Here is an 18,722-nt window from a genome sequence, read left to right as displayed (position 1 = left end):
GTCATGCCTGGAACGTTGCAAATGATTTTCTCAGAAATCTGATGTCATAGGATAAGATAAGATAATCCTTTAATAGTCCCACAATGGGAGATGGCAGATAGAGAAATCCTAGGAATCATAGCAACTAAAAAGAAAGAAACACAGACACACTGCAGGATCATTTAGTTCTCTGTGTGAAGTGATGTTAATAACACAGCCGAATGTGGTTGGGGGACACGAGGAGGAGGCACAGCATGTAGATATAACAGGCCAAAAAAACGTAGGGATTCCCATGAATGGACATACAATTTCCATCATTTAACTAAGTTTTTAGATATTCAGTCCCGGGTCACATCTGCGTTTGGTATTTAGTTCGGGGAGTTTGCTTGGGTAGAAACCTACACGCATTAAAAAGCAGTTAGCTAAGAAACCACACAGACCCCACATGGACATGCAGAGTGAAAAGTGGTGTTTGCAGTACTTTTCTCTCCGCACGATTCATGCGGACCCCGAGTGGAAACCACACGGACCCCATTATACTCTAAGCACTTGTTCACATCTGCGTTTGGATTCCGTCTGGGGGAGTCTGCACGGGGACCCCCTCGAATGGAATACCAAACGCAATTGCAAGCGCTGGTGTTGTAAAAGCACACGGACCCCATAGACTCTAATGGAGTCCGTGTGCTTGCCGTCAGATCTCCGCAGGGATCTTGACGACAGGAAAGTAGTTCCCATTGTACTTTCCTGTCCGCGTGATTTGTGCGGCAAGCACACGGACCCTATTATAGTCTATGGGGTCTGTGTGTGTGCTTCTACAGCACAGTGCTTGCAATTGTGTTTGGTATTCCATGTGGACTCCCCTGGACGGAATCCAAACACAGATGTGAACAGGGCATAAGGGGTCCGCTTTTTAATACGTTTAGGTTTCCGTTCATGAGTTCCCCAAGCAAACGCAGATGTGAATCGGGCCTCATACACAAGAGGGAATTAAATGGTTCACTTTTGGTGTGAATACAATTAAAACTTTGTATAGGAAAATGGAAGAAACAGATTTTTCAGTTTTAACATAAAAATTTATTGCTTTCTTCTCCCATTTTAAATCCTTACAAAGCCCCGAGTGTCCGGAAATAAAAAGAAACACACTTTGGGTTACACTAACAAAATAAAAAAAATTCACCTTAAAAATGCAGCATTCGAAAATGTGAAATTTTGGTTTAATAATGAAAGCTAAAAACATCTTCAATAATGCTAAGGAGAGCAGTCAGTACACGAAATATTAATGTATAGAGATGAGCGAACAGTGAAATATTCGTTTCGAGTGGAGCCTCAATATTCGACTACTCGATTGAATATCGAATCCCATTATAGTCTATGGGAAGAAATGCTCATTTCAGGGGAAACCTCTATTAGACTAAAGGAGTCACCAAGTCCACGAGTAGCAGGAGGAGAGTGTTTAGGATGAGCGCTGTGCAGTTAAAGCGTACGGACCCCATTATAGTCTATGGGGTCCATGCTCTTTAACTGCACAGCACTTGCAGTTGCGCTGACAAAAAGTAAGCTCCCTCGTAACAGCAAGCTGCCAGCTCTCCCGACTAACAAAGACAAGCCTGCGGCAAATCAACGCTGGTTCTGCAGCAGGCTCGTCCTTGCTAGTCGGGAGAGCTGGCAGCTTGCTGTTACGAGGGAGCTGACTTTTTTGTCATAGGAATGCATTGACCAGCGTTATGTCGCCAGTGTACAGCATTCGGCCAATCAACGCTGGTTCTGCCGGAGTCTCGTCTGTGAGGAGGCGGAGTCTAAGATCACAATGGAGACTGCTGTGGTCCGATTTTAGACTCCTCCTCCTCACAGACGAGACTCCGGCAGAACCAGCGTTGATTGTCTGAATGCTGTACACTGGCGACATAACGCTGGTCAATGCATTCCTATGACAAAAAAAAGTAAGCTCCCTCGTAACAGCAAGCTGCCAGCTCTCCCGACTAGCAAGGACGAGCCTGTTGCAGAACCAGCGTTGATTTGCCGAATGCTATACAGTGTACAGCATTCGGCTAATCAACGCTGGTTCTGAATTGAATATTTACTGTGATTAGATAGTAGTATTCCATCGAGTACAAAGATTTCGAATACCGTAGTACTCGATCGGACACTACTCGCTCATCTCTATTAATTTATACAGGCAAAGTAAAATCACGATAATGATATCTTCAAGTTTTATTGTCCATTCCTATAAACAATGGTCTTCTAAATGACACGTCAATGTTCTCACCATCTGACAACTTCCCTCTGTCTCCTCAATGATCTTTTAAGCTGATTTATGGGGGTTCAAGGTATTAAAATATATGCAACGGATTACAGAGGAGTTTAACTGCACTGACAACAGAGGGCGCTGTTCTTGTAGTAAGTGGTTGATAAATTGTCATCTATTTTACTGTTCTCTCTGCTTTAGGGTGTTTCCATTTTCCTTGTTATGAGGGTTCCTCCATGTTTTTCTGTACATGATGGCTGTAGCTCTTTGCTACTAGGAGTAAACAGTATTAACACTGTGAGAATAATGTTCTGTGATTCCACCAGTGCGTTCAACACCATTCAGCCAGGGCTACTGAGGGAGAAGCTGAACCTTGGTGGAGAGGACCATCACCTGTCCAACTGGATCCTAGACTACCTGATAAACATCTGAACAACAATTGCAATTCATTACAACGTACACTCACCGGCCACTTTATTAGGTACACCTGTCCAACTGCTCATTAACACTTAATTTCTAATCAGCCAATCACATGGCGGCAACTCAGTGCATTTAGGCATGTAGACATGGTCAAGACAATCTCCTGCAGTTCAAACCGAGCATCAGTATGGGGAAGAAAGGTGATTTGAGTGCCTTTGAACGTGGCATGGTTGTTGGTGCCAGAAGGGCTGGTCTGAGTATTTCAGAAACTGCTGATCTACTGGGATTTTCACGCACAACCATCTCTAGGGTTTACAGAGAATGGTCCGAAAAAGAAAAAACATCCAGTGAGCGGCAGATCTGTGGGCGGAAATACGTTGTTGATGCCAGAGGTCAGAGGAGAATGGCCAGACTGGTTCGAGCTGATAGAAAGGCAACAGTGACTCAAATAGCCACCCGTTACAACCAAGGTAGCCAGAAGAGCATCTCTGAATGCCGCACAGTACGTCCAACTTTGAGGCAGATGGGCTACAGCAGCAGAAGACCACACCGGGTGCCACTCCTTTCAGCTAAGAACAGGAAACTGAGGCTACAATTTGCACAAGCTCATCGAAATTGGACAATTGAAGATTGGAAAAACGTTGCCTGGTCTGATGAGTCTCGATTTCTGCTGCGACATTCGGATGGTAGGGTCAGAATTTGGCGTCAACAACATGAAAGCATGGATCCATCCTGCCTTGTATCGGTAACGGTTCAGGCTGGTGGTGGTGGTGTCATGGTGTGGGGAATATTTTCTTGACACTCTTTGGGCCCCTTGGTACCAATTGAGCATCGTTGCAACGCCAAAGCCTACCTGAGTATTGTTGCTGACCATGTCCATCCCTTTATGACCACAATGTACCCAACATCTGATGGCTACTTTCAGCAGGATAATGCAATGCCATGTCATAAAGCTGGAATCATCTCAGACTGGTTTCTTGAACATGACAATGAGTTCACTGTACTCCAATGGCCTCCACAGTCACCAGATCTCAATCCAATAGAGGAGCATCTTTGGGATGTGGTGGAACGGGAGATTCGCATCATGGATGTGCAGCCGACAAATCTGCGGCAACTGTGTGATGCCATCATGTCAATATGGACCAAAATCTCTGAGGAATGCTTCCAGCACCTTGTTGTATCTATGCCACGAAGAATTGAGGCAGTTCTGAAGGCAAAAGGGGGTCCAACCCGTTACTAGCATGGTGTACCTAATAAAGTGGCCGGTGAGTGTATAACTCTCATTGGAGACATGTACGTAAGATTCTGGCCTATTTTACTTACAGATCCTGACATTGAAATCAATGGGAGGCTTTTTTTTCAGCGCCGATTCTGCCGCGAGTTATTGTGGCAGAATCAGCGCCAACTTCCGACGCCTGAATGCCCCCTAAAGCTACAAGAGCGACTCTACCTAGAAAAAACCAAACAAGGGCCAGGCGACCACTCGACTTAGTAGATACTGATGTAGGTGGAGCTATGAAAGTGAGGTAACGGCTATATAGTGACTCATAGATGACTATTCAAGATGCACAGTCACTTACTTAAAGAAGAACAAGAGAGAAGTTCTCCGTAAACTAGAAGATTATGAGTCAAGGTCAAGTCCAAATTTCAGAGGAAGCCAATCGGTATTCGAAGTGACCATGGAGGTGACTTCACAGGACATCAAATAGAAAACTATTTGTAACTTCCACATCTGTTCAGACTTCTGCGCTATCTTCTGGCAGTATGGTACAGTGCAGGAACCGTACCCGGTGTCACGACTGTGCCTATGTCCAAAGAACCGGATACTGAATGCAGCGTGCACCTCTATGGAATGGGGTAGGAAACTCTCCCTGGCACTACCACAGCTGACTAGGCCCTGTCTGAGGGTGTTGGTCGGCTGTTCCCAAGCTAAGCCTGGTCCCGACAACTCTCTAAACACGAAGACCTAACGGATAGGTAGGGAGAGAGCTGAGAGAGGCGGCGAGGGGCTGGCGTACTAAAGGGGGTCACCCCTAGCGAAGAACAGGGGCAGCTGCAAACAGAAACCACTAGGACGGGATGTGCTGGGAAACAAACACACAGCACAACAGGAGTAAGAAGAGAGGAACAGTGAGGAAAGGGTTACACGGGACAGGGGCAAAATAACCCTGGAACCCTAAACAAAAACAATAACAGGCAACCAGACTATGTAGGACAGGGGTAGAGTAGAAGTGTAGAGGGAAAAGCAGACACACACAAGGTAACACATCACCTCCAAGTCAGTTCCTACAACTGTGTAAATTCCAAGTAACTCCTCCTAACTGGGCCACGAATTCAGGTCGGTAACAACGAAAACCGGCGAAGACAGAAGCCAGCCCTCTGCCGTATACAGACCCCGGGACAATGTGATAGGCTGAGGAGGATTACAACCACCTGAGGCGCAAATCAAAGAAACCTCAAGTGAACACCAAAGGCAAATACTCAACAAACAAATAACTAGTACAGGGGTAAGAAAATGACCAGAGAGACGCAGGACACTGGCCCAAATCCTCAGCCGCACACCACCAGAGAACACACAAGTCTTTATAGTGGCGGATCCAGGGTTTGCGGGGCCCTGGGCAATTGACTTTGGCGGGGCCCTACTTACTGGGGGGTCTCGCACTTCTAACCTGTACTTCTCAACTGTTGAAGACTAGAAAGAGGGAATAAAACGTGCGGTGCAGCAAATTAGGCCCTGCCCACTTTTATGTTGACTCCGCCCATTCTCATTCAATTTTCATGTGATTCCACACAGTATAATCCTCCTACAGTCACCCGTAAATTATATGTCCCCCCTCCATCTCTCCCCCATTTTCATATACACCCTTCATCTACCCCTAGTTTCATGTCCCCCCTCTATCTCTGTCCCCAGTTTCATGCCATTCTCCTCCTTTATCTGCCCACAGTTTCATGTCCCCCCCGTCTCTGCCCCAGTGTCATGCCGTTCTCCCCCCTTCATCTGCCCCAGTGTCATGCCGTTTTCCCCCTTTCATCTGCCCCAGTGTCATTCCGCTCTCCCCCCTTCATCTGCCCCAATATCATACCATTCTCCCCTTCATCTGCCCCAGTGTCATGCCACCACCCCCTTCATCTGCCCCAGTATCATGCCATTCTCCCCCTTCATCTGCTTCAGTGTCATGCCGTTCTCCCCCCCTTCATTTGCCCCAGTGTCATGCCATTCTCTCCCCCTTCATCTGCCCTAGTGTCATGCTGTTCTCCCCCCTCCATCTGCCCCAGTGTCATGCCATTCTCCCCCCTTCATCTGCCTCAGTGTCATGCCGTTCTCCCCCCATTCATTTGCCCCAGTGTCATGCTGTTCTCTCCCCCTTCATCTGCCCCAGTGTCATGCCGTTCTCCCCCCTTCATCTGCCCCAGTATCATGCTGTTCTCCCCCTCCATCTGCCCCAGTGTCATGCCATTCTCCCCCCTTCATCTGCCCCAGTGTCATGCTGTTCTCTCCCCCTTCATTTGCCCCAGTGTCATGCCGTTCTCCCCCCTTCATTTGCCCTAGTGTCATGCCGTTCTCCCCCCCTTCATCTGCCCCAGTGTCATGCTGTTCTCCCCCCCTCCATCTGTCCCAGTGTCATGCCGTTCTCCCCCCTCCATCTGCCCCAGTGTCATGCTGTTCTCCCCCCCTCCATCTGCCCCAGTGTCATGCTGTTCTCCCTCCGTTCATCTGCCCCAGCGTCATACTGTTCTCTCCCCCTCTGTCTGCCCCAGTGTCATGCCGTTCTCCCCCCTCCATCTGCCCCAGTGTCATGCTGTTCTCCCCCCTCCATCTGTCCCAGTGTCATGCCATTCTCCCCCCTTCATCTGCCCCAGTGTCATGCTGTTCTCTTCCCCTTCATTTGCCCCAGTGTCATGCTGTTCTCTTCCCCTTCATTTGCCCCAGTGTCATGCCGTTCTCTTCCCCTTCATTTGCCCCAGTGTCATGCCATTCTCCCCCCCTTCATCTGCCCCAATGTCATGCCATTCCCCCCCCTTCATCTGCCCCAGTGTCATGCTGTTCTCCCCCTCCATCTGTCCCAGTGTCATGCCGTTCTCCCCCCCTCCATCTGCCCCAATGTCATGCCATTCTCCCCCCTCCATCTGCCCCAGTGTCATACTGTTCTCTCCCCCTATAACTGCCCCAGTGTCATGCCGTTCTCCCCCCTCCATCTGCCCCAGTGTCATGCCGTTCTCCCCCCTCCATCTGCCCCAGTGTCATGCCGTTCTCCCCCCTCCATCTGCCCCAGTGTCATGCTGTTCTCACACATACACACACACACTCACCTTCCCTCACTCGTGGACTTGGTAAGTATAATTTGATCGAATGTTGCCTACCCCTGAAACGAGCATTTCCCCCCATAGACTATAAGAGGGTTCGATATTCGATTCGAGTAGTCGAATATTGAGCGGCTACTCGAAACGAATATTGAATATCGAACATTTTACTGTTCGCTCATCTCTAAACAGAACATCAGAAGACAGTCAATTTTGTTCAGGTGTGTATGGGACTATCAGAAAGAAAGAAAACCCTAAGTTCTAGTTCACACAGGGCACGGGACCACGTATTTTGGTCCTGATTTGGTAATTTTGGTCCGCGTCAGAATAGGACCAAAATGTACCTGCCACGACTGTTGTGGCTTCCGAAAGTCGCGGCTTCCCGCTCCGGAGTACGCCCAAATGAATGCGCCTAGTCCGGAGGGTGCTGCCACGAGGCGGACTCTGCGGCAGAATCAGCCACGGAATCCGCCTGAAGAAAGGGCAGCTCGCTTCTTTTCTCCGTGTGCGGAAGGAAGCTAGCGGTCTACATAGACCTCTATTGTGAGGGGGCGGATTCTGACGTGGATTCAGCGCCAAAATCCGCCCCCTCTTGCCCCGTCTGAACGAACCCTAACTGAAAACAGATAGAATTGTAATTAGTAACAGCGAAACCTTCATTGAGGATCTAAACGATGATATAATGACATCACTGATGAGAAAACCTACAGCGATGTGACCACAGAAACATCTAATGGACAAGTAGCTGAAACCAAGGCCAACCCGAGTACTCGAAATGAACAGATACAGAACCAAGAAGAGGTAAGCAACCTGGACGTCTCTCGTATAAGGCAAGCACAACTAGTGTATGGCAACCACGTCATGGAAGGATATATCTCGACTCTCAGAAGAAGAAGCCAGTAAATAGATAAAGGCGGCAGAAACTAATATAAAATCCTTGTATGTCTTAGAACATGGACCCGAACAGCAGGAAGAAGAGCCAGAGGATGGAAATGGGTTTATAAGGTCAAATGTAATACAGATGGCAGAACTGAATAATAGAGGATAATATTTCATAGGGTACAGTATACATATTGTAAACAGTGTATATACACTCACCGGCCACTTTATTAGGTACACCATGCTAGTAACGGGTTGAACCCCCTTTTGCCTTCAGAACTGCCTCAATTTTTCGTGGCATAGATACAACAAGGTGCTGGAAGCATTCCTCAGAGATTTTGGTCCATATTGACATGATGGCATCACACAGTTGCCGCAGATTTGTCGGCTGCACATCCATGATGCGAATCTCCCGTTCCACCACATCCCAAAGATGCTCCTCTATTGGATTGAGATCTGGTGACTGTGGAGGCCATTGGAGTACAGTGAACTCATTGTCATGTTCAAGAAACCAGTCTGAGATGATTCCAGCTTTATGACATGGCATTGCATTATCCTGCTGAAAGTAGCCATCAGATGTTGGGTACATTGTGGTCATAAAGGGATGGACATGGTCAGCAACAATACTCAGGTAGGCTTTGGCGTTGCAACAATGCTCAATTGGTACCAAGGGGCCCAAAGAGTGCCAAGAAAATATTCCCCACACCATGACACCACCACCACCAGCCTGAACCGTTACCGATACAAGGCAGGATGGATCCATACTTTCATGTTGTTGACGCCAAATTCTGACCCTACCATCCGAATGTCGCAGCAGAAATCGAGACTCATCAGACCAGGCAACATTTTTCCAATCTTCAATTGTCCAATTTCGATGAGCTTGTGCAAATTGTAGCCTCAGTTTCCTGTTCTTAGCTGAAAGGAGTGGCACCCGGTGTGGTCTTCTGCTGCTGTAGCCCATCTGTAGCCTCAAAGTTGGACGTACTGTGCGGCGTTCAGAGATGCTCTTCTGGCTACCTTGGTTGTAACGGGTGGCTATTTGAGTCACTGTTGCCTTTCTATCAGCTCGAACCAGTCTGGCCATTCTCCTCTGACCTCTGGCATCAACAACGCATTTCCGCCCACAGAACTGCCGCTCACTGGATGTTTTTTCTTTTTCGGACCATTCTCTGTAAACCCTAGAGATGGTTGTGCGTGAAAATCCCAGTAGATCAGCAGTTTCTGAAATACTCAGACCAGCCCTTCTGGCACCAACAACCATTCCACGTTCAAAGGCACTCAAATCACCTTTCTTCCCCATACTGATGCTCGGTTTGAACTGCAGGAGATTGTCTTGACCATGTCTACATGCCTAAATGCACTGAGTTGCCGCCATGTGATTGGCTGATTAGAAATTAAGTGTTAACGAGCAGTTGGACAGGTGTACCTAATAAAGTGGCCGGTGAGTGTATATATCCCATTTATCCTACTTAAATGTGAAAGTTTGGATGTTTGTTCCTCAATCACACAAAAACGGCTGAACGGATTTGAATGAAATTCGGCACATAGATAGAGTGTAACCTCGATTAAAATATAGGCTACTTTTCATGCCGGTAAATAACATGGCTTCACGACAGTTATGAATTTATGGTCACATACTATATTACACTGCTCTTGGCAGCAGCCTTATCTCAGCCAGGGCTGTTATCTCTCTGTGTAAACACACGCTAACTCTCAGTGTGGAGATACATTTGCATATTATCTGATCTGCTCCAGTGCCTGACAAACATGGGCAAACACCTTTAATCCAAATTGGCAGTTTGCCAATTTTTAACATGCCTGGAAAAAGAGAATCTAATTTGTCGCAAACAACGAGAGCTATGAAGGGGCCAGAAGTCACAGAGTTCTCCTCAAGCACAGCTGAGGGGGATTATCGACATCAACAACATGCTCATTAATATGGTGTCCCAGCGAGGTGCTGAGATGCCGAAACAATCACGGGCACAGCGCCAGGAACGAGTTCAGCAGCAGGCCAGCTTGACAGCTGCCGAAACGCCAGATCATGCAGATCATCAACGCCAACAACATGATCATTATATGATGTTCCAGCGAGGTGCTGAGATGCCGGAACAATCCCAGGCACAGAGCAAGAACCAAGTCCGGCGGCAGGCCAGCTTGAGAGCTGCTGAAACGCCGGAGCATGCAGATCATCAACGCCAACAACATGCTCATTAATATGGTGTCCCAGTGAGCTGCTGAGATGCCGAAACAATCCCAGGCTCAGTGCAAGAAACAAGTTCAGCAGCAGGACAGCTTAACAGCTGCCGAAATGCTGGAGCAGGCAAATCATCGACAGCAACAACCCACAGTCGAAGTCGCAGGCAGAGGCTAGCATATATATATATATATATATATATATATATATATATTAGTGTACAGTACAGCGTGTGTATATATAGTGTACAGTGTAGTATATATAGTATATGGAACAGAGGTGTATATGTATATATATATATATATATATATATATATACTGTGTATATATATGCCTACCTTCAGAAATTGTGTTATACCATCCTAATGAAGAGACCTCTATAGAGTCTTGAAAGCTCGAAATATGTCATCAAAAAACTTTTTAAGTTAGCCATTAAAAAAGGTATCAACTACTGAGGACTTCTCTCAAAAAATGTCTGATATATATATACAGTGCGGAGCGCACACATGTGACCGATGACATAAATGTGACATCATCGTCAGGTCCTTTCGCCCACTAGGAGCTATTGAGAAGAAACCTAATGCTGCACCTGATCATGTGACTCTCTGACTCCTCCCCTACCTGTGACATCATCAGAGGCCTTGTAACAAGGGGCAGCACTCAGACACTGTACACACTGAGGTACGTGACTATACACGGATTATTAACCCTTACAGAGCTGCCGTCTTCACTACTCGGTGATGTCATCAGCTGTTATTGAGCCCCTAATGATGGTGGACGTTCTCTCCAGTATTCTCAATGGGGGGACATACTAAAAAGAATGAAGAAAAAGAATAAAGAAAAAGAATGAACATTATTTCCAATGGGGAAAGATGTAGAATAAAGATTTAGTGAGCTTTCTAGGTTTAAAAGAACTGGAATGAACAGGATATATCTGTAGTGTACAGTGGAATGAACATATATTCCATAGAAACAGATGTATAACACTTTTCCTGTGCTAGATACACCAAGAATGAACAGGATATATCTGTAGTCTATAGTGGAATGAACATATATTCCATAGAAACAGATGTATAACACTTTTCCTGTGCTAGATACACCAGGAATGAACAGGATATATCTGTAGAGTACAGTGGAATGAACATATATTCCATAGAAACAGATGGGTAATACATTCACTGTGCTAGATAGACCAGGAATGAACGGAATATATCTGTAGTCTATAGTGGAATGAACATATATTCCATAGAAACAGATGTATAACACTTTTCCTGTACTAGATACACCAGGAATGAACGGAATATATCTGTAGTGTACAGTGGAATGAACATATATTCCATAGAAACAGATGTATAACACTTTTCCTGTGCTAGATACACCAAGAATGAACAGGATATATCTGTAGTCTATAGTGGAATGAACATATATTCCATAGAAACAGATGTATAACACTTTTCCTGTGCTAGATACACCAGGAATGAACAGGATATATCTGTAGTGTATAATGGAATGAACAGGATATATCTGTAGAGTACAGTGGAATGAACATATATTCCATAGAAACAGATGTATAACACTTTTCCTGTGCTAGATACACCAGGAATGAACGGAATATATCTGTAGTGTACAGTGGAATGAACATATATTCCATAGAAACAGATGTATAACACTTTTCCTGTGCTAGATACACCAGGAATGAACAGGATATATCTGTAGTGTATAGTGGAATGAACATATATTCCATAGAAACAGATGGGTAATACATTCACTGTGCTAGATAGACCAGGAATGAACAGGATATATCTGTAGTCTATAGTGGAATTAAAACACATTCCAAAGAAAGAGATGCCTATTATTTTGTCTGTTTTTGATGCATCTGGAATGAATAGAATTAAAAGGGGACTCTGGGCTGGGCTTTTTTTTCCCCAATATGGCCGGATAGACACCGGGTGAAAACAATCACATCCATTCACCGCCCCGGCTCCGGTTACTTTTCGCTGCTCCGGTCTACATCCATTTCCTGATCTGAGACGGGACCTGGCATGTGACACAGCAGGTCTGCTCAGCCAGTCATTGGCAGAGGTTGGACAGCCTATGTAAAAAAAATCCCCAGCCCTGAGTTCTCCTTTAGGTTATGTTCTCACTTCAGGAACATTTTGGAGAAAGGCAGCTGTCTCACTATAGACAGCCACAAATAATCATCATGATCATTACCGTCTATATAACAAGTGGAAACTTAGACTGGAGGTGCTATTTATGGTAAACTACATATATTTTCAATTTTACAGTAGTAGATGAGTAATCATTTATATGTTATTGTTAGATTTGGAGTATCTATTGTGTTGTATGTTTATTTATTGGAATTAAGAGACATTCCTACTAAACATGACACTGGATGAGGAAAGTTAGTTTTGGTATGTTAAGGGGCGTTCACACTAGCGTCGAAGTCTGACAGCTAGTGTCCGATACTAATGTCCTCACAAGTTTTCGGGGAAAACTACATGTAGGATTTAGCTGTCCGCTTGAAAAATCAGACATCTTTGCGAACGGACACTTAAGGACACCCACAGACAGTAAAGAACGCACATGATTTTCCATTTAAAATAATGCAAAATGTAACGGACACAGCTAGTTCAAAATATTGCGGGGGCATTAGCATCGCACACTAGCTTTCAGACACCAACACTAGTGTGAACCCTGCCTTAACTGTATTTTGATATCAATTGGTTTCCCATATTTACAGTTCTTGTGTTTTAAAAATTGTCTGCTTTCTTATTTCATGGCACATTCCAGTTTTCTATGCTGCTCCTTTGGCACATTCACTTTAAGTCTATAAAAATGAATGAACAAGGAATATCGATAATTGTTAGTAATTCAATATTACTGCTGCATGTGCAAATACGGATCCTGAATTTACATGTAAATGTGACTGCCAACTTCTACGTATCTGTGAGTGGTTTCACATGTAGTTTTCCCATTTTGCAATGACAATAGTTACATGTATTAGGGTGCATTCACACTGAGTAAACGCTAGCTTATTTTGTAGAGTAAAATTACACTTGTAAATTTTGCTATCCCATTGACTTCAATGACATTTTACAGGCGTATTTTTACAGGCGTATTTTTTACAGGCGTATTTTTACACTTGTAAAAAAATATCATTGAAGTCAATGGGATAGCTAAATTTACAAGTGTAATTTTACTCTACAAAATAAGCTAGCGTTTACTCAGTGTGAATGCACCCTTATACTAGTTTTTGTTGCATGCAATTATTACTATTATAAGACATATACTATAGCTAAACAGATTTCCACAATGTGTGAATAAAAGATCACTTTTCCTTTATACTACATTATATTAGAATGAAAGTTGCTTCTCCAGACTGGGATAACTATTTTCCTCAGTAAACATGGATATTATTTTGAGATGCATTATTGTTTTTTGAATATTTACTGTCTAAATATTTACCTAAATGCTGACAGTTTCAATAATACCAGTTTTCACATATTCTGAATTTAAGATCCAATTCTTTAAAGCCTGACCTCTGTGTGCCCCAGCATCATGTGACCTGCATAAGAATGTAGCAGGGTTTAGTCATGTGAGGGACCTTGCAGAGGCAGAAGTGAGGAGGAGCTGGCAGAGTACACTGCTCTCTGTGGATTACCTGAACTTAGAAAATGGCCACTAAACTAACTACATATATGACTGGGGTGAATGAGCAATTAGCATTTGATACAGTATTTAATATTCTTAACAAGACAGCATTAAATGAATCAAAAGTGTTTTTTTTGTTTTTTTTTTGTTTTTTTTTTTGGCGCCGCCCCCTGAGAGGCTGGCTGCCTTGATGCAGTGCTCCAAGCTGGGAGCAAACTTTTTCTTTCGTTTTTCACTCTTTTTCTCTATATCTTCAAGAATCCGGTAACCAAGCAATGTAGCACTATGAATTTAGCAACTATAAATCGAATGGAAGACCCTGTGGAGTTTTTTGTTCCTTTTGTTTCCATTGTAAAGCATGGACTCAAGACCTGGTTCAGCTGGTTTCCACATGTGCCTGTTACCATCCCCCCAGCTAGGACAGCATGGCTCAACATGCGGCATGGAAGAGAAACCTACATGGAAATGCGGACTTCTTCGTTCAAGGAGATGATTTCTGGCGTCAATTGCTGATGTGTGAAGATGCTACAGCTGACTGGTATTTCTTTCTATTACTGTGGACACGTGGGACACTGTTACAACCTGGGAACCTACCATCACCCACCTACCCCAGGAGTTATGGAAGCTTGGCAAGAGAGCAGCACCATGTATACCTGGATGGTCTCTGACTTCCTTGGGGCAGTAGAACACTGTGGTAAGGAGGAGGAGGAGGGCTTGTGATGAAGGACATTTGGGGCATTTTTTGTGGTTAAAAGGACAATAGTGCTGATGCAAGATACCGAACTATCAGCTGTGAGCAGGAGATCTCACCACCTACCAAAGGAACTGCCACATGTTATCATGATAGCTGCATATGTCCCCCACCTCTGCAAAATTTCTGCTTGTTATATCCACATGCTGTGACCCCCCTCCTCGTGTCCTACAACCAAGTCGGCTGTATTATTATTATTATTATAATTATTATTAACATCAATCTGCACAGAGAACTAAATGATCCTGCAGTATGTCTGTGTTTCTTTCTTTTTTAGTTGCTATGATTCCTAGGATTTCTCTATCTGCCATGAGCTTCTATGTGTTTCTCTCTTGTTATATACTACTGTACCATCTATGAAACTGTATCACTGAAATTTCCCCATTGTGGGACTATTAAAGGAATATCTTATCTTATCTTATCTTATTGCCTAAAGGAGGAGAAGTATATGTATACTGCTCACAATCACAGGAAAGGGCACATCAAATGGATTTCAAGTATGACCAGTATAGATGGGTTTGCAAAGGTTCTAATGTGACATCCCAGATTAAACACTTGCCTACTATTATTAAACAATACTACTACCTTAAAAACCCTGATGGAGTGAGTAAAGAAACGTTGTCTGGTTTCAAGAGACATGTATATTATCTAAGGGAATCACCAGAGATCAACAGGCTGTATGTTATTCACTATCTTGGTGATGAAAAACTGCATCGGCCCTCAGCCCATGGTAATCAGAAGTTTTCAGAGTGACCTTTTATACCTACAATGAAAAAAGTGCTGACTTCTGCCAAAGAAGATATTTTGAAATCAAAGGATTTCAAAAAGACTTACGGTCGTTTGATAACAAATATGTCACAATCTGACAAGCAACATATGCCTGTAGCTTTACCACGTGATTTAAAACAGGTTCAAAATGTGGGCTTTAAAGTAAACTGTCACGGGATGGTTAGAGTCTATACTATAGGCAATGTGTAATATATATTTCATGTGGAATGTATTCTCTAACCTGTTGTATACATCAATGTGTAGTTGGCTGATTGGGGTCTAGTGTGTTAGCACATTGTATGCAAATACCTCTAACTAGTGAGGACCAGTGAGGACAATGGGTGGAGATAATCTGATCAGTGTCTCCAAGAAGATGTTGGATGGTGCATTGTCCATAGTAGACAGGGAGTCTGCTCTCCTTGGTATAGGTGAGGGGGGAAGGATCTGTGACTCAGCCCTTCCCCCCACAGATATAGGATGTAACAGTCTTAGTATATAGTTGTAGCTGGCAGTTAGTATGTGTTAGCCGGCCTGTGCACAGCTCTGCAGAGAGCCAGGATTTAGTTAAAGGACCAAGGAGCCAAAGCTATCATTGGATTGTGACTTCTGTGGACTTATTGTTATTACGGTTGATGTGACCGCCGCCGGCTACTAACTTTGTGGATTACAATAAATTGCTGTTGTCTCCCGACCTCTTGCGTCCGTGTTGATTCAAAAGACCATCCGGAGGAAGACGTATACCTTTGCTCCGTGACAACTGGTTGGCAGCGGTGGGATCAACAGCGGACAGCGAGATGGACTACAGCAGCCCAGCGATTAATGGAGCCACAACCTCAGAATACAGGAACTGGACTATGGCAAGTCTACAATTAAGGGCCCGGGAACTAAGCCTGAGTTACCAGGGAAGAACGAAAGATCAACTGATCGAGGCACTGGAGGAGATGACCCTGCAAAGCGACCATGAGGAGGGCTGCCCCCAGGAGACAGTAGAGATACGGGAGTGGCAGGTACAGACCCAAAAGAGCAGATGGGTTGTTTTGTATGAGGAGGAATTGGCAGTGCTGGGGCTAGAAGCAACTGCAGAGCAAAGGAGTAGAGCATTACAGAGGGCTCAGGAAACGGAGAAGGAGGAACAGAGAATGGCGCATGAAAAGGAAAGAATGGCGCATGAAATGCGAATGGCTGAGATAACTACGCGGAATTATAATCAAACGCCGACCCCCAGCCCAACAGTGAGAGAACCACCATATGTCTCTCATAAACACTTCAAGACCTTTGATGAAGCGGCTGGGGATGTTGATGGATATTTTCAGGACTTCGAACACCAGTGCCACCTGATGGAAGTCCCAGAGAAGGATTGGGTCCGGTATCTGGTGGGGCACCTACGAGATGGGGCTGCGGAAGCTCTCAGAGCCATGGACCCTAGTGATCAGCGGGACTATGAGGCCATTAAAAGAGCGGTGCAGAAGTATTATGCAGTCACTCCAGAGACCTACTGAGTTCAGTTCCGCTCTTTGTCTTACAATGGGGGAAGCTCCTTCCACATGTTCGCCCACAAGTTGAAGCAAGCATGCAAGCGCTGGCTAGAAGGAGAGGAGGCTGTCACAGTCGATAAGATCCTCCAAGTCATACTTAAGGAACAGTTCTTTTCCCAGTGCCCCGCTGAGATTCGTGAGTGGGTGCTGGAACGGAACCCAGCCACAGTTGAGCAAGCTGCTTCCCTTGCAGATGAGGGCCTGACCATCAAGCCGCAGTGGAAGAGGTTGTTTGCAGAGGAGCGGAAAACTACCACAGTCCGCCAGACACCCTTCAGCCAGCCACCCACCTTTCGTGCCCGGCCTTAGGATTACAATTCCCCCTCTACCCCTGCCCCAGCCCATCGGCCTCCAGCTATGAACAACCCTGTCCCTAGACAACGACCTACTGGAAGAATGCTAGAGCGCAGATGTTTTGGGTGCGGGCGGCCTGGACATTTGCAAGCTAGTTGCCCTGTTAACATGGGGGCACGGGCCACCGTGGCATCCCGGCCTATTCACTACCTGGGAACCACCCCTAGGACAGAAAGTTTGGCCCCATTTCCAGATGACTCCATGAACGACCCATCTGTTCCACCTCCAGGGGTCTATGGGATTCAGCCTTCCGCCACACATCCCGCAAACCTTCAGTGGAAGCACTTGCAGGAGGTCCTACTGGATGGCCGAACAGTTGTTGGATTCCGGGACTCGGGAGCTTTCCTAACGGTAACGGACCCCCGAGTAGTTCGACCCGAGGCCCTAGAGGAGGGCCCTGGCCTTTCTATCGAGTTGGCAGGAGGTACTCGGAAACGTATTCCTAAAGCTACCGTGGAACTCGACTATGGTTATGGACCAAAACGATGCACAATTGGTGTGATGAGCGGGCTGCCGGCCGATGTTCTGTTAGGCAACGATGTTGGAAATCTACAGTGCCACTTTGTGGGAGCAGTGACCCGAAGCCAAGCTCAGAGAGACGCCAACATGGATCGACCGGATTTTCTGCCAGATGCCAGCCCTTCAACCCTACAACTTTACCATTCAGTACCGCCGAGGGAACCAACACCAGAACGCAGATGGGTTATCCCGGCAGGAGGACATATGAGCTATAGAGACTGATGTGCATTCCCCAATTTACCTGTGTAGGCCAATTGTGTCATGCACATGTTTTGAGGGGGGGAGGGGTTGTCACGGGATGGTTAGAGTCTATACTATAGGCAATGTGTAATATATATTTCATGTGGAATGTATTCTCTAACCTGTTGTATACATCAATGTGTAGTTGGCTGATTGGGGTCTAGTGTGTTAGCACATTGTATGCAAATACCTCTAACTAGTGAGGACAATGGGTGGAGATAATCTGATCAGTGTCTCCAAGAAGATGTTGGATGGTGCATTGTCCATAGTAGACAGGGAGTCTGCTCTCCTTGGTATAGGTGAGGGGGGAAGGATCTGTGACTCAGCCCTTCCCACCCACAGATATAGGTGTAACAGTCTTAGTATATAGTTGTAGCTGGCAGTTAGTATGTGTTAGCCGGCCTGTGCACAGCTCTGCAGAGAGCCAGGATTTAGTTACAGGACCAAAGAGCCAAAGCTATCATTGGATTGTGACTTCTGTGGACTTATTGTTATTACGGTTGATGTGACCGCCGCCGGCTACTAACTTTGCTGAGTTTGCTTTTAAAGAAAAAACGAGGCAGAAGCCGAAAATCGGGAAGAAAGAAGCCAAGGCTTGATGATTATGATTATAATATTTTACCAGCTCCAGATTCATACCACACCACTATTTCTCAAATCAAGTGTGAGGAAGGAAGTACAAATGAACATGTGAATGATTCACTTTGTACAGATATCCTGGAATGTACTGTGTTCCCAAAGCATTCAACACCAAAAATAAAGACTGTGAATATTGAAACTTGTGAACCATGGAATGTAAAACCTAAAAAGCAAGACCTTAATATTTTTGAAGACCTTAAAGATGACTTAAAAAAAACCCTGGAACCACATGCATGGCTTTGT

At 45.2% G+C, this 18,722-nt stretch overlaps 1 protein-coding gene and 1 pseudogene across 2 annotated transcripts in view; one reads left to right on the top strand and one right to left on the bottom strand.

The window, feature by feature from the left end:
• The window catches only part of LOC142189718 (uncharacterized), a 239,155-nt gene that overhangs the window by 63,453 nt on the left and 156,980 nt on the right, over positions 1–18,722 (bottom strand). The gene's annotated exons all lie outside the window — the stretch shown is intronic.
• Positions 1–18,722, top strand: part of LOC142190538 (uncharacterized) — an 80,485-nt pseudogene that overhangs the window by 47,505 nt on the left and 14,258 nt on the right.

Source organism: Leptodactylus fuscus, chromosome 1, assembly GCF_031893055.1.
Source record: "Leptodactylus fuscus isolate aLepFus1 chromosome 1, aLepFus1.hap2, whole genome shotgun sequence".
NCBI lineage: Eukaryota > Metazoa > Chordata > Amphibia > Anura > Leptodactylidae > Leptodactylus > Leptodactylus fuscus.
The sequence above is the reverse complement of the archived record's forward strand: the minus strand, read 5'-3'. Positions and strand labels throughout refer to the sequence as shown.